The sequence below is a fragment of the Mesoplodon bidens genome (genome assembly GCF_964165515.1).
Source record: "Mesoplodon bidens genome assembly, chromosome: 8".
Classification (NCBI taxonomy): domain Eukaryota; kingdom Metazoa; phylum Chordata; class Mammalia; order Artiodactyla; family Ziphiidae; genus Mesoplodon; species Mesoplodon bidens.
The window spans coordinates 79,802,726-79,819,908 of NC_138165.1; positions in this window are offsets into that span (position 1 = coordinate 79,802,726).

Genomic DNA, 17,183 nt, shown 5'->3' on the forward strand with positions numbered 1-17,183 from the left:
CGCAGTGGTTGAGAGTCCGCCTGCCGATGCAGGGGACACGGGTTCGTGCCCCGGTCCGGGAAGATCCCACATGCCGCGGAGACGAGTGAGAGGCCCGCGTACCAAAAAAAAAAAAAAAAAAAAAAAAGTCAGGGGAGGTTAACATTTTAAATAGATTGATTTATACAATAAGTAGAATGCCTCACTAAGAACATAACCTGGGGATGGGAGCATAAGTCCCCACTGACAGGTACAGAGAAACCCAGACACACTGAGGAATTAGAAAGCATGAAAAATAATGGAGAGGGAAGGGAGTGTCTCTGAAAAGACTGCAGCAAAGAGTTAGGAATTCAGTCTGGAGGGAACCAGAAACAGATCCTCTAAGCCACTGATGCTATACTTTCTGTCATCCCTTTAGAGAGAGAAGGAAGGGGACACTCCACACAGGTGGAACAGGACAGGAGATAGCTCAGAGGTGAGAGAAAGCAACGTGTTTTCAGAGGATATATTTTCTGGACCCAGGCTAGAAGAGCAGGAGTTAAGCTGAGCCAGAGAAAAAGGACTCAGGAATGAAAAGTGTGAAAATCCAAGATCAAGAAGGAAGTTTTATCTTTGGAGAGAGGCCCTTGGATGCATCACAGATTTCAGATGCATAAGAAGGCCCAGCAGGAGGGCTGCTTCAACAGAGCCGGCTGTGGAGGTAGAAAGGCTGGAGAGGGTGGCAGCAGGAGCTGGGGGCCGTCCTGGCCCTTTTGTCTCTCCAGAGAGGGCCAGAGGTTTGCTCCTTCCTGAGCATTCCTGTTTATTCTTCTTCCTTTAATGATACAATGAGCTCATGGTCCCCAGTGGTGCCAGGAGTGAATTAGCCATTCAGCTCCCTTCAGCAGAAACCACAGAATGTGTGTCCTGCAGCAGGTAGGTCTCAGCTGCGTGTCTGGGGATGGCCAGGTTACACCATCACCCACACGTGGGCCCTGCCCTCCAGGAACCAACAACCAACCACGCTGGCTCTACGGCCAAGCAAGGGGGGTGGGGATGGGGCTCACGGCCACTGGGAGGGAGAGAACACCCGGTTGGCTGTTCAGACTACCAGGGAACAAGATGTTCCACCCCTCTTTGGAGGAAAATAATCCAGGAGATTCATTTCCTCTTTTATTTTATTTTTTTTAACTATTTTTGCTTGCTATGGCAGAGCTACAGACTCTCCAAGGAGAGATTCTTCTAAACTACCTCTTCCTTTTCTATGTCTCAGCTCCATCTATACCTGCATGTGTGTGAACCCCCCATCCCTACCCCACAGGAATCCTCATTCCTATCCAGCTGTGCCTAATCTCCCACTTGCTTTTTCTTAGGGGTGTTTCTGTTTCGTTTTTTTCAGTTGTTTTTTTGTTTGTTTGTTTTTTGTTTTTTTTTCTGTACGCGGGCCTCTCACTGCTGTGGCCTCTCCCGTTGCGGAGCACAGGCTCCGGACGTGCAGGCTCAGCGGCCATGGCTCACGGGCCCAGCCGCTCCGCGGCATGTGGGATCCTCCCGGACCGGGGCACAAACCCGTGTCCCCTGCATCGGCAGGCGGACTCTCAACCACTGCGCCACCAGGGAAGCCCTCAGTTGTTTTTTTTTTCACATCTTTATTGGAGTATAATTGCTTCACAATACTGTGTTAGTTTCTGCTGTATAACAAAGTGAATCAGCTATATGTATACATATATCCCCATTTCTCCTCCCTCTTGAGCCTCCCTCCCACCCTCCCTATCCCATCCCTTTAGGTCATCACAAAGCACCAAGCTGATCTCCCTGTGCTATGCAGCAGCTTCCCACTAGCCATCCATTTTACATTTGGTAGTGTGTATATGTCAATGCTACTCTCTCAGTTCATTTCTTAGGGGGTCTCTTGACTCCCCACCTTTCACAATACCCCGTGGTCCATTTATTCTGAATTTTCCCCTCACTTTACCCCACACCTGCTCACACCAGTCGCCATCCTGCCTCTCACTGCCTTGCCTTCTCCCAGGTCCCCAAGACAAAGGGGAAGGTAGAGCAAGTCAAATGCTTGCCATTTGGTCATGCCACTCAAGGCCTTATCATTTGGTCATGCCATCTTTTCCAGGTCCCTGCCACTTCCTGGTTTACATTTTCCCTGTTAGCATCCTCGGTGACCTCAACCTTCACGTCCATCATCTGTTCAGTACCCTGACCACCCTCTTCTGTGCCCTCGTCCACCCTGGTGACCTCTGTCCCACAGTATGGTGGCCACAGCTGGACCACGTTTCACGGTCTGCCTCCCTCCAAGACCTCGAGTGTGGTGCAGTCTCTTCAACCAGAGCTTCCTCACCTGCCGACATCCCCACTTCCTCCTGAGCCAGGTCTTTATCCTCACTGGGTCTTCTCATTTCTTAACCCTTTATAACTCACGCAGTCTGATATCCCTCTTTCGTCTACATTTCAACACACACACACACACACACACACACACGCATCCACACACAGGTCTCTGGGCTCTACCATGCCTTCTTTCCTGGTCTTCTTCCTCCCCACCAATTAGCACTGCTGAACCAGAGGAAGAAATACACTCTATGCAAAACTATTTTCTCTTCCAAAAGGGTAATAATATGTATTGTGCCCTGACTATAGGCTAGATACTATTCTATTCCAAGCACTTTGTGTGGATTGTCTCACTGAATCCTCACATAACCTGAGGGTTATACAACTATTATTCCCATTTTACATATAAATAACCTCCAAGCACAGAAAAGGGAAGGAATTTGCCCAAGGTCATGCAGTTGGAGGCATTACTACCATCAGCCAACTTTAGCCCCCAAGGTGTTGGTTTTACCTTAGTAAAATGGCAGTAGTCTTGTACCTAGAAATTTCTTGTGATTCATTCAAACCCATTTAGTGCTTCACACAGTGGAGGAGCTCAATAAGGATATGTAGGAAGTATTTAAATTACAAAAATCTAACTTGTGCATAAAATTTAAGACACTCAAATTCATGAAGTGAGCTCCAAAAGTGAGATAGCTAAAAAGAGGGAACTTTGGATGAAAGGCATAAGCATGCATATTTGGGGGAAAAATATTTTTATTATACTTGAATTATCAAACTTTAAAATGTTGATGACATTGTAATCTATGCTCATTCAGACAAAAATTTCCAAGGGTTGATGCATTTACATCCATTTAAAAACAAAATCAATGCTCGGAATAAACAGCCTTGGAAATTTTATCAGAAGTTTCTTAAGCTCAGATACTTCATGTGATCCCAGGAAATGTGATGTTTTCTGCATCTAAAAACTGATCCCTAGGGCCTCCCTGGTGGCGCAGTGGTTGAGAGTCCGCCTGCCGATGCAGGGGATACGGGTTCGTGCCCCGGTCTGGGAGGATCCCATATGCCGCGGAGCGGCTGGGCCCGTGAGCCATGGCCGCTGGGCCTGCGCGTCCGGAGCCTGTGCTCCGCAGCGGGAGAGGCCACAACAGTGAGAGGCCCGCATACCGCAAAAAGAAAAAAAAAAAAAAAAAAAAAAAAAAAAAAAAACTGATCCCTGGAAAAAGATAGCCAGTGATAAAGAAACCTCAGTTAACATAAGCATACAAATGCAGGCTTTGGTGCTGAGGCAGAGGATATCTGAGAGCTGTTGGGATCCTGACTGGCTTGTGGTTTACCAGGCAGTCGTCATTCTCCCTGTCATGTGGAACAATGACATAGAGAAGCTGTATCATCACACGGAAAAAGACCCTCGACCACTGCAAGAAATGCTTTGAACTGGTGAAGTGGATTCATGTCTAAACTTCTGCCTTCTCTCTCAAGTTAATTCCTCCAACATCAAGGCAATTACTATTAAACAGCAGCTGCTCCCAGCCAGACAGGTAACCAGCGTGACACGGCTCTCTGAATTGGTCAAAGGCAAAAACCAAACACAAAACAAAAAGAAAACAAACAAAAACCTTCCAAGATATTCCAAGAGTAAACACAAGAAATATGGGGAATGTTTTAAGAAGTGACTGAGGACCAATGAATGCACAGAGTCGGGACAAGGCACATTATAGTCTGTGCCCCAGTAAATGAAGAGAAAGAACCACCTACGAAGCAGATCAAGAATCAAAACTCAGGTTCCAGAGATCATGGCAGTTGCAGCTTTGGTGAAACCTGTTAACCCCAGAGCGGCTTCATTTGTCTTTTAAGAACAGATGTCTTTTAGAAGTCAAGTGTCGGAAGGCAATTAACTAATCTAACTCAGTGGGCCACTCTAAGTATGTCTGCTTGGCAATCAGCAAATGCTTCCCAAATGGGTGATGGCAGAGTACAGTGGGAAAAAAACAGGCTGGAAACTGCAGAGGATGTGGGGAGACGGGCTTTCCCACCCATTGCTGGGGAATGCGGACGTCACAAGATTTTTGGCAAGAATCGGGCAGTACATATTAAAACTTAAAATGCACATGCCCTTGGTTCCAGCATTCCCACTCTGGGAAATCTAATCTACAGAAATGAAAACACCCGATGGTAATAACCTGTGTACAAGGCTACTGATGGCAGTGTTGTGTGCACAAGCAAAAAACTGGAAACAACCTGAAAGTCTCTCAGTACAGGATTGACTAAACGTGTGGTGGGCATCTGTTAGCTGCCAATTCATCACCATCTGTCTCCTTCTTCCTTGCTAACAGAAACACAATTTCCTTTAGGTATCCATTCTCCAGGAAAGGGGACATGCAGGCCCAGCCCCAGGGGAAACCCTGTAATAGTCTGGAGTGAAAGAGACTTGGAAATCTGTGGTTCCAATGTGGTCCCACCACTCCCAAGCCATATGAGCTGCGCGTCACTCCATCTACCTGGGCCCCATGTTCTCATCTGCCAAATGCTCATTCACTTGTCCTGCCTACCTGAAGGTTTTTTGTTTTTTTAATTTTTTTTAAATTGGAGTATAATTGCTTTACAATGTTGAGTTAGTTTCTGCTGTACAGCAAAGGGAATCAGTTCTATGTATACATATATCCCCTCCCTCTTGGACCTCCCTCCCACCCCACCACCCACCATCCCACCCCTCTAGGTCATCACAGCGCACTGACCTGAGCTCCCTGTGCTATACAGCAGGTTCCCACTAGCTATCTATTTTACACATGGTCGTGTATATTTGTCAGTCCTAATCTCCCAATTCACCCCACCCTCCCCTTCCTTCTCTTGTCCACCTGTCCGTTCTCTACGTCTGTGTCTCTATTCCTGCCCTGCAAATAGGTTCATCAGTACCTTTTTCTTTTTTTAAAAATAAATTTATTTATTTATTTTTGGCTGAGCTGGGTCTTTGTTGCTGCGTGCGGGCTTTTTCTCTAGTTGCGGCGAGCGGGGGATACTCTTCCTTGCGGTGCGCGGGCTTTTCATTGTGGTGGTTTTCTGTTGTTGCAGAGCATGGGCTTTAAGCACACGGGCTTCAGTAGCCATGGCAGGCGGGCTCAGTAGTTGTGGCACACGGGCTTAGTTGCTCCGAGGCATGTGGGATCTTCCCAGACCAGGGCTCAAACCCGTGTCCCCTGCATCAGCAGGTGGATTCTTAACCACTGCGCCACCAGGAAAGTCCAAGGGTGGAGTATTATGAGCAGAGATCCTTCAAGGGGCAGAGATCTAGGGTCAGAAAAATTCAGCAGGATTCAAGGCACAGTGACCAGCCCTGAAGCATGGAGTATATGGTGTTTTGAAGATAAGGATAGAATGACAGGATATAGTTAAATAATGGAGGACTTCAAATGCTAACGTATTTGGATTTTATTCTGTTGATACTAGGGAGCCACGAAGAGATGCCACCATAAGAGCGACCTGATTAGATCAGAGTTTTAGAACTATAGGTTCTTGGCAGGACAAGTCATTCTGGTGGGGGAGGGGTGTGCGTGTGCACGCACGTGTGCACGTGCATGAGTGTATTTTTAAAGACCCGGGGGCCGTGTCACTTGAGGATGAGCTGGTGTAATGAGCTTGCAGAACCAAACTTAATCCATTTGGTTATAACAAAAAGTTGTTTTCTCCTAAGAGTAGCTTTGAGGCCTGCACAGAGGAACAACATATGTGGGGCAAGCGGAGGTGAGAGGGGATCCCAGCAGACCTGGAAGAAACACGGGGGGTGGCCCAGGGTTAAAGGGAAGCTGCGGTGTGTTGCCATTTGGCATTGGGCTGAGGGACTCTAGGACTCCTTCCCTCAGGCCCCCATCCCCTTCCTGGCTTCGCAATCCCTCCAGAGCCTGAGGCAGAGATGTCACAGAGGGCACCTGGGTTGTGGAGGCAGACAGACCTGGGTTTGAATTTTAACACTGCCCTTTGCTATGACCTTGAGAAAGTCACCTCTCTGGGTTCTCCGTGAAGAGGGAGTGAAAATGAAAAAAGAAAAATGCATATGGAGGCCTCTGCTCCAGGAGCTATGGCTCGGCTGCACAGGCCTCGGAAGAAAGGATTTGTGATAGAATAAGAGCAGCTCATTCTGCCCTCAAGGAGACAATGTCCTGTTAAGGGAAAAAGAAAGGAAGCCCCACACGGCAGGCATTAACTGCAGCCTTACAGTAGGAACTAGCTGGTGCCCAGCTCTGCCCTTTGACAAGTTTGTTCTATTTCTGTCAGGCTCCAGTCTAACCCTCTGAGGCTAGGTCTGCATTCTTCCCTGGATTAACAGTTATTTCTTTTTTAAAAAGGCATTTGTCACTTGGTATGCACTTAAGCAAGAGGAAACCATTTGTCTCTGTCCACGTTACAGACAGGGCCCAGCTTAGCCTCCTCAACAAAGCGACCCCAGGTTCCCTGAGGATTTACACGGTACCCCAGAAGGGAAACCTGGGCCCTAATCCAGATGCTGCACTACTTATCTGACCACAGACTGTCACTGACCCTCTGTTCGGGAACTTCAGTGTTCACATGGAGTAAAGTGTTGGAACAGGAGTGGTCTGCAGTTTCTTCCGTCTCAGACCTCCCATGATTCTGGCCCCGAGTGATAAGCCTTGACCTTATCACCCAATACTGAGCTCCTGTCCCAGGCCTGGGTCTCCCTGGGGAGTCTGAGTTATCGTGATGCCTTCTGAAGAACCAGAGTCCCAAGGCTGCAGCCACCACGAAAGGAAGAAGCTACAGGCTGGGCTGACTTTCCAGAAACTCTGCAGATGGGCAGTGGGTAGCAGGGCAGGTCCTGTGGTGGCAGGGAGGGGATTGCCCCTCCCCACCCAAATCTTGCCCCATCTGGGTTCATCGGCTTCTCCACCAGACGACTGAGTCTTGGTGGCTTCCAGGTAGAAGAGGCTCCTCCCTGCACCCCCCCTCTTCCTCATTGTTTACAGACGTGTCCCCGCATAATGACCTTTGTGAATGTGCCCCGAGAGCAAGGTGATCATGTATTCTAGAGAGAAAGAAACATCCTCAGCCAGGCCTCCCAGAGGGCGGGGGAGGCCAGGACCATTGTGCTCCCGCCTGCTCCCTTATAAAACAGGTCCCCAGGGACAAAGGGGTCAAGTGCCACGGGAGTCCACATGTTCCACTGAAATTCACCACAGGCCTCACTGCAGCCCAGTCTCAGAAAGAAAGTAACGGCCTGTACCCACTGTGAACGCATCCATCGATGCCAGCCGGGCCGGGAGCCGCAGCAGGAGGGGTGGGAGGCAAACTTTGGCGGCATGTTTCTCTTAGAGCCGCAAAACTTCCAGCAGCAGGGCAGAGACTGGGGGCCGCAAGGAAAGGAGATGAGCGCAGCGTTTTCATGGATCACAGGGCAAGGGGGAGAAGACGTGGCTCCTCCGCTGTGTGCTGACAGCTAAACTAGCCTATCCCACCACTCCTCAGCTGGTCCCACGACCTGGGCCTCTATCCACGGCCCCCTTCCCTTCAATAGTCAGCATTGTTCAGGGAATCTCGTCCTTTTGTTTTACCGTCCATTTGTACCTCAGCTCATTTGTTCTCCATTCGTGAGAGCCATTCATCTGCTCCTGGGCCCCATAATGTCTTTCTCCCCTTGATTCCTAGACAAGATGCTTGGACAGGTCCATTGTCTTAACAGGGACCAGCTCACGGCATTTAGTAAAAGTTGTGTTTTAAAAAGAAAAACCAATGGGGATTCCAGCTTCTATCCATGGTAACTTCTGGGCTGTTTGGTGCTGCTGAGTGGCTCAGCCTTTGTCCTCTTGTCTTCATTTGGGCTTTGGCGTAAACCAAGTCCAACGGGGAGATCTGGGGAAATTCCCGTGATGCCAGGACAATGCGCAGAGCTCTCCCCTGTTCCTCTCGGCCGTCCTGGGGCACTGTAAAAGCATCGGAAAATGATGCCATATTGATAGAATGAAGGGGAGACGGTATGGGGTCTTCCTTCCCCTGCCTTGTGGACAGATAGCCATTCACGGCTATTCAAAAGAAGTGGATCAGAGGAAAATGCGAAAAAGTCAGTGGGGTTCAGGGCAGTTTGGACACAGGCAGGCCGGTATGCAGGAGGGGCAGAGGCTGGCAAGAAGAGGTGGTACAAAGACCCAGCCTGAAGATCCCAGAGACAGTCCTCATTGTGCAGCGTTTTGTCAGTGCATTAGCAGTCTTTGCCCCAGGTGCGCCAGAGAAATTACTATTGCTGGGACGATTATGGGTGCAATTATCCCGGTTATTAATACTCCACCAACTGTGGGAGTGGAAGGGGTGTCCAACCCCATCCATGGCCTCTTCTGCTTCAGGTTTCCATTTCCCCATAGAGCAGGGGCCCTCTCAGTGATGCACAGAATTGTAAAGATAACTAATAGCACCTCTTGTCCCCAACAGAAAGTTGCACAGAATTATTGATAAAGGAAAGGGTGCTGAGGAAGTGGCTGTAAGAGGCTTAAGGGTTGGTTCTTCAGGAATAAAAGAAAATAAAGGAATAAAGGAAAGACACAGCTCCAAGGGGAATTATTCTTTACCCAAGCCTTTGGTTTTCCAGGCGAAATATGTTACAGGTGAGGAAAGCATTTCCAAGCAAAGCTCTAGGGTACCATAGAAAGGGTCAGACACACTACCCTCCACACAAGACCTGGGGCTCATGATATGTGTGTTTACCTGCACACACACGTGTACACACATGTGCACACACGCCTCTGCTCCAGCCCCAGGTCTATGCAGGGGTCAGGAAATACCACTGGCCTCGCTGATGTGTGGGGAGGCCACCACAGGAGCCAGTCCGCACAAAGGTGCCTTTGCAACATGGCGGGGACTCAGCATCTTGGCAGAAACACTCGGCACTGGCAGGAAATCTCAGCAGGGCGGCTTGTTTCCGCTCATCAAACACCAGTAGCTTTCACCGAGAGCAGCCGAAAATGGGAGAAATGTGTCTGATTGTATCCGGGCTGTGTGTCAGCACTTTTCAGAGGCAGAGTTAGTTCGATTCTAGCTTTGAAGACAAGGTTGTTACACTCTCTGTCCCACAGTTATCAGCCAAGGAAACAGTGGGCAGGAACTAACCTGAAACTCAGCTGCCCTCCCAATATCTCTGGAGCAAAGTGAGAGGGTCAGTTACTGAGAAACAGAAGGTAATGACAGCATTCACTCTCTCCCTGCCAATCACGGAGCTCCCAATTACTTGGGAGAACGGACTGCCCAGGAATGAGTGACTCGGGCCTCTCTTGTACCTTCTCCATGACCATCCTCCACTCCAGGAGCTTCCTGTCTGCTTCACTCTTGTTGGTCCCACCAAAGGCTGAGAGAGGACCCCATGTGTCAGTATGGCTTGCGCCCCGCGTCGCAGCTCCCAAATGAAAAACTTAGTGAGAAAATCTATGAATTATCAATGGGTCAGGTATCTGAGGATGCCCAGGCATCCCCCAACAAAGAATTGTTCTTGTAACCAAGGACCCATAGCTGCCCCCCATCACAAGAGATACCCATGAATCTTCTCCTGGCACCACAGTTTCCTGTCCAGACTAGAGAAGAGAGTGGCTATTTGGAGGACAGGATTTGTGTGTGCCACACTTGGATTCTCTCCTGTCTGCCCACCTCATACATCCAGCTGTACAAAGGACTTCTTTTTTTTTTTTTTGCGGTACACGGGCCTCTCACTGCTGTGGCCTCTCCCGTTGCAGAGCACAGGCTCCGGACGCGCAGGCTCCGCGGCCATGGCTCACAGGTCCAGCCACTCTGTGGCATGTGGGATCTTCCCGGACCGGGGCACAAACCCGTGTCCCCTGCATCGGCAGGCGGACTCAACCACTGCGCCACCAGGGAAGCCCTAAAGTGCACAAATCTTAAGTAGACAGCTTGATGAATTTTTACAGATTCACACAGACATCTATCCCCACCCACATCAAGCTATAGAACTTTTCCAGGCAGTTCCCTCAAGCCCCTTCCAAGTTAACCTCACGCTCCAGAAGCAACTACTCCTCTGTCTTCTGTCACCATAAGGGGAATGGGCTCACTTTCAGGCGTGACCATGAGATGCTGAGTGCTTACTCTTGAGTGGAGCCGCCACGGGCATGCACTGGCCTCCACCTCCCGTGACTGTGAAAGGCTGGGAAGGAGAGGCTAAATACTCAAGAAATCAGTCTCAGTGGGATTACGACCCTATAGACCAATGTGGAGAACGCTGCAGGAGTAGGGGACGTCCGGGCAGCTTGAACAAATCACTAACACGTCTGGAGCCCTGACCGCCTTCCAGAATTCCAGACCCTGGCACCTTATATGCACCCTTTCATTTGATCATCACACCGACCCTCCACAACCACCCCGGTTTTGCAGATGAGGAACCTGAGTTACCCAGAGGATAAGTAACCTTGATCTTTCCAAGGTCAAGAGGCTGCCAAGTGGCAGATCCAGGATGTAAATCCCAGGTCTGATCCCTAATCCCTATCAGCATTTCTGATTGGGTGCAGAACATTCTGGGACCCCATTTTCCCACACCTTCTCCCTGTTCTCTCTCACCCCTGATCTTCCCACCCCACACCATCTGCCGGGGTGGGGGGTGACTCACATCCATTTCTTTGCCCAAAGCCCTCCTCACCCCCAGCCTGACACGCTATTTCTGGAGGGAAGAATCTGGGGAGGAGGACCGGAGCGGCCATTTTCAACTCTAAACTCTAAAGCAGCCAAAGCCAGCACCCAGCACAGGGCCCTGCCCACTCGGGGACTTCCTAAGTGATGATGGAGATGGTGTTGGTGGTGATGACAGTTGGAGGGGAGCCGGAGGCTGAAACGTTAGGGACCGGTCAGGACAAACTGAGTAAGACTATCATGTGTTAAACCTACACCAAAATCTTTGCCAGCCACAAAATTGCTATGCTCGTGACTGGACTTCCATTCCACCTTGAATGCCCTGAGCAGCCACTCCGGGGCCTTCCACGATCCTGAGGATGGAGCCGTAAGGTGGCCAGGGCTCTCCTGGCTCCCACAGAGCTCCTGACGCCTGGGGCGTGGACGCGGTCTCCTCTAGGAGGCTGCAGGGAGCCCGAGTTGGAAGCAGAGAGAAGCTTTCTGATGTCCCCACCTCCTGAACCTGTCTCCAGCTTGAGACAAGGCTCTTGTCAAAGCCCCTGGAAGTGCCGAGGTAGGCACAATATAAACGTTCATGTAGTTACAGGATAATAATTACACCTTCCGTGTACATAACACCTTTCTTCCCCAGAGCAGCCGGCTTCTCACATTATCTCATTAATCCTCCCGTCCCTGGGAGGCAGGGAGGGCCTGGTGTGATTACCAGCATTTCACGGAGGGGGAAGGGAGAGAGGAGTTCCTTGCCTGGGGTGGCACACTTAGTCACACGGTTTAAGTGTTGTCTGTGCTGGGCTTTGGCCAGAATTCAGAAAAAGAATAATGATGGTTGCTCTCAGCTAAGTGCTTTAGTGAGACTACACCAGGCAGTCGTGGGCGTGGTTTCCCTCCATCCTGGCAACAGCCTTGTGAGGCTGGGATTATTATGGCCCCATTTTATAGATGGGGAGACTGAGCCCCTCACCAAAGGTATCAGAGGCAGTAAGGCCCCACACACTTTTCTTTCCTCTTCCAGCGAACACCTAACAGCCTGCTCCTGAATCAGGTCCCCTTCCCAGAGCAACAACAGGTAAACAAAGGCAGCACACGTTAATCAGGGGAGGGGGGTGAAGCCCTCGCCTCATCCCTGGGGAAGGTCAGAGCTGTGGCAGGGCAGGCAGGAGGCTGCAAAAGTGACTCATTACGTAGCCTTACGGAATCAATAGAAAAGCCCTAATTCACCGAGAGCTGCACCCCACCCCCACCCTCCTCCAGTCCTATTCCAGTTTCCTGGCTCATCCTTTTGACAAGATGACAATTACTGCTATTCATACCCACCCAGAGGCCACCTGCCATGGACCCATTCTCATGCACAAGGAGCTAAAGATCAGGCACAAAGCAGGCCAATGTGAGGTTTTCCAAGAGACCTAGGAGTGGACCCTCTGTGCTTACCCCCTTCAAGGCGTTCAGGGCAGTGGAGCCTCTGCATATCCCAGGGATCCAGCCCGCCCTGGGACACCCAATCAAGGAGCCTGAGGTTGGAGGTGCCTCAGGCCAGCTCTCTCACACCAGGGCCTCGAGCGTAAGTGATGAAGGTTCAGCCCATAAGAAAATGGTCTTTGGAATTAAGGCTGGGGTGGTAGCCCTGGGCAAACACATGCTTTGAGAGTTCCAAGTCCTGACACCCACAGAGCGCCCCAGATCATACAGGCTCAAGGGAGCTGAGTGTTCAATTCTCAGGAATTTTGTGAGATGCTTGATGTCACATAGCAGGCTTGAAATCAGCCCTGGTGGGAGTATTTAGACCATGTTAATTGACAAATGCTACGAATCAGCTCCACCTTCTCCCCTGCCAGTTGTTAAACATGTACCAGCACACCACTGCCTGCGGTGAGAAGCTGCAAGCTTCCAAGAGCATCTAGGGCCATCTGTAAAGCGAAGGCCAAGATCTCCTGGAGGCCGAGTAGAGGGCTGAGTGGCATTCTTCTTTACAGCATGGACTGCCTTTCTTCTTGCTGTGTTTCTGGGCATGTCTTGCTCTCAGACGGACAGATCTTTGCATTGTCACATTAGCCCAGAGGTCAAACCACGCCTTCTGCATGATTATTGCAAATTTTTGGTGACTTAGACTAAACTGAAATTTTTTTTTTAAAGTTTCAGTTTCCTCTAGTTGGATCAACCTGTAGGTGTCAAAGTTTTACAACGAAAGGTTTAGCCAGCTGCCTTTATCAATTACTGCCTTTGAATTTGGAATAACAACAAGGCCTTTCCCAGCTCAGCACTGAGAGCACTGCCAGTAACCCAGACTTCAGGTGGAACTTTTCTGAGTTTGTCTCAGTGACATTAAGTGTCCCAGCTGATTTTATCAAAGCAATCACAATCTCTTCATACAGGAAGCAGAAGGGCAAGAGAGACTCCTCCATGGGTGGCTTAGAGGTAATTTTCACAGTGAAATGCCTTGTGAATAAGACAGTGAGGACAGTGACGGCCTCCTGGGGTTGCTGCTTTATGCTTGAGTATGAAGTAATTAAGAATGTGAATAAACCCCAAGCTTGTGCCCAAACCTCCAAACACCATCAAGTGAATGTTCAGTTAAGATGTTATAAATGCTATCTCTCTGTGAGGCATTTATTTCACCCTGTTCCCAACTCTGAGCCCCCTCGTCTGCGCAGACTCCTCACATTCCCCACCCAAATTCCAAAGGTCCCTGCAGCCCCCAGATTCTGTGGCTGGACGAGGAGAGCATCTCACCTCCATCGGGCTTTTCTGAAGGACTCCAGACCTCAGCAGAGCCTCCCTACTCAAACCTCCTTGGGCCCTGGCTCTGGGCTGCACTCTGGACCGCGAAGGTGGAGCCTTAAATGCCATTCATTCATGCAACAAATGTTTACTGGTCACCTACCACGTCCCAGGCACGGTTCTTGACATTGGGGTGCATCGAAGAACAGCATGGACCTGTCCCTGCCCTTGGGGAGACGGCAGAGCAAACAGAAAATCGGGGGCATATACGGAAGGACTCCCTACCCAGTGCTGGTGCATGAACAAAGTCTTACCGGAAAACAATGGATCAGATGTGACCTAAAGGGTAAGAATGAAATACCTGCATCAGGGCTCTGCAAACTTTTCTCATCAAGGTTCCTACAGCCCTATGATAGTAAGACAACCCAACTGTAAATATGTTAAGCTCTGTGGGCTCTATGGCGTCTGTCGTAACTCTTGCTCTGCCACAGAAGAACAAAAGCAGCCACAGGCGATACGGAAGCAAGTGAGTGTGCCTGTGTTCCAATAAAACTTTATTTATGGACACTGAAATTGAAGTTTCATATAATGTTCAGGGTCACAAAACATTCTTTTTGTTTGTTTGTCTGTTTTGTTTTTGCGGTACGCGGGCCTGTCAATGTTGTGGCCTCTCCCGTTGCGGAGCACAGGCTCCGGATGCGCAGGCTCAGCGGCCATGGCTCACGGGCCCAGCCGCTCCGCGGCATGTGGGATCTTCCCGGACCGGGGCACGAACCCGCGTCCCCTGTATCGGCAGGCGGACTCTCAACCACTGCTCCACCAGGGAAGCCCGCAAAACATTCTTGTTTTGATTTTTTGTTGTTGACCATTTAAAACACAAAAACCATTCTTAGCTCATGGGCCAGATTTGGTCCCCAGATGTAGATGGAGGGTGGTGGTGTGAAGGTGAACATGGGGTTCAGGGTTTTCCAGGCTGAGGAATGGCCTGGAGGTAGCAGACAAGGAGGTGAGCATAGATGGGACCCTGTCAACCCTGGAAAGGAATTTGGACTTACCCTGTGGGACAGGGATAGGTTTTCAGTGGGGGAGTCATTTGTTAAAGAATGCCAGGCACTATCCACAGAGCTACTTTCCTGTCTATCTTTTTCTTTCTTTCTTTCTTTCTTTTTTCTTTCTTTCAGCAGTTATTTAAAATATTCATTCATATTTAAGAATATACAAAAGCAGGGGTAAAATAGAGAGAAAAGGGGTAAAACTGAAGGAAAACTGCAGGGCAAAGGCCCTAAGGCAAGAGGGGCAAAGCATCACATACCTTTGTTTAGGATCTAGTCCTGCCTGGCTGAAAGTAGAGACCAGGGGGCTACTTTTTTTTTTTTTTTTTTTAACATCTTTATTGGAGTATAATTGCTTTACATTGTTATGTTAGTTTCTGCTGTATAACAAAGTGAATCAGCTGTACGTATACTTATATCTCCATATCCCCTCCCTGTTGCATCTCCCTCCCACCCTCCCTATCCCACCCCTCTAGGTGGTCACAAAGCACAGAGCTGATCTCCCTGTGCTATGCGGCTGCTTCCCACTAGCTATCTATTTTACGTTTGGTAGTGTGTATATGTCCATGCCACTCTCTCACTTTGTCACAGCTTACCCTTCCCCCTCCCGTGTCCTCAAGTCCATTCTCTACATCTGCATCTTTTTTTTTAATTTATTTTATTTTTAAAATTTATTTTATTTTTGGCTGCATTGGGTCTTTGTTGCTGCATGTGGGCTTTCTCTAGTTGCTATGAGCGGGGGCTGCTCTTCATTACAGTGCACGGGCTCCTTATTGCAGCGGCTTCTCTTGCTGCAGAGCACGGACTCTAGGCACACAGGTTTCAGTAGTTGCGGCGTGCAGGCTCAGTAGTTGTGGCTTGCAGGCTCTAGAGCGCAGGCTCAGTAGTTGAGGTGCACGAGCTTAGTTGCTCTGCAGCATGTGGGATCTTCCTGGACCAGGGCTCGAACCTGTGTTCCCTTCAGTGGCAGGCGGATTCTTAGCCACTGCACCACTAGGGAAGTCCACGTCTGCGTCTTTATTCCTGTCCTGCCCCTAGGTTCTTCAGAACCTTTTTTTTTTTTTTAGATTCCATATATATGTGTTAGCATACGGTATTTGTTTTTCTCTTTCTGACTTACTTCACTCTGTATGACAGATTCTAGGTCCATGCACCTCACTATAAATAATTCAGTTTCATTTCTTTTTATGGCTGAGTAATATTCCATTGTATATATGTGCCACATCTTCTTTACCCACTCATCTGTCGATGGACACTTAGGTTGCTTCCATGTCCTGGTTATTGTAAATAGTGCTGCAATGAACATTGTGGTACATGACTCTTTTTGAGTTACGGTTTTCTCAGAGTATATGCCCAGTAGTGGGATTGCTAGCTCATATGGTAGCTCTACTTTTAGTTTTTTAAGGAACCTCCATACTGTTCTCCATAGCGGCTGTATCAATTTACATTCCCACCAACAGTGCAAGAGGGTTCCCTTTTCTCCACACCCTCTCTAGCATTTATTGTTTGTAGATTTTTTGATGATGGCCATTCTGACCCATGTGAGGTGATACCACATTGTAGTTTTGATTTGCATTTCTCTAATGATTAGTGATGTTGAGCATCCTTTCATGTGTTTGTTGGCAATCTGTATATCTTCTTGGGAGAAATGTCTATTTAGGTCTTCTGCCCATTTTTGGATTGGGTTGTTTGTTTTTTTTGATATTAAGCTGCATGAGCTGCTTGCTATATATTTTGGAGATTAATCCTTTGTCATTTGCTTCGTTTGCAAATATTTTCTCCTTGTTTATAGTTTCCTTTGCTGTGCAAAAGCTTTGAAGTTTCATTAGGTCCCATTTGTTTATTTTTGGTTTTATTTCCATTTCTCTAGGAGGTGGGTCAAAAAGGATCTTGCTGTGATTTATATCATAGAGTGTTCTGCCTATATTTTCCTCTAAGAGTTTGATAGTGTCTGGCCCTACATTTAGGTCTTTAATCCATTTTGAGTTTATTTTTGTGTATGGTGTTAGGGAGTGTTCTAATTTCATTCTTTTACATGTAGCTGTCCCGTTTTCCCAGTGCCACTTATTAAAGAGGCTGTCTTTTCTCCAGTGTATATTCTTGCCTCCTTTATCAAAGATAAGGTGACCATATGTGTATGGGTTTATCTCTGGGCTTTCTATCCTGTTCCATTGATCTCTATTTCTGTTTTTGTGCCAGTACCATACTGTCTTGGTTACTGTAGCTTTGTAGTATAGTCTAAAGTCAGGGAGTAGGGGACAACTTTAGACTGAGTAGCCAGGAAAGGTTTTCTAAGGAGGCGCATCTGAGCTGAGATCTGAACTACAAGACCAGGTTTATGAGGTGCTATAACCCTTAATTCTTACAATTAACTGTGAGGAGGGATTAACAGATGCTCATTTTACAGGTGGAAAATGGAGACTCAACAAGGTTAAGCAAGTTGCCCAAGGTCACAGAGCTAAATGATGGCAGCGAATCAGGATT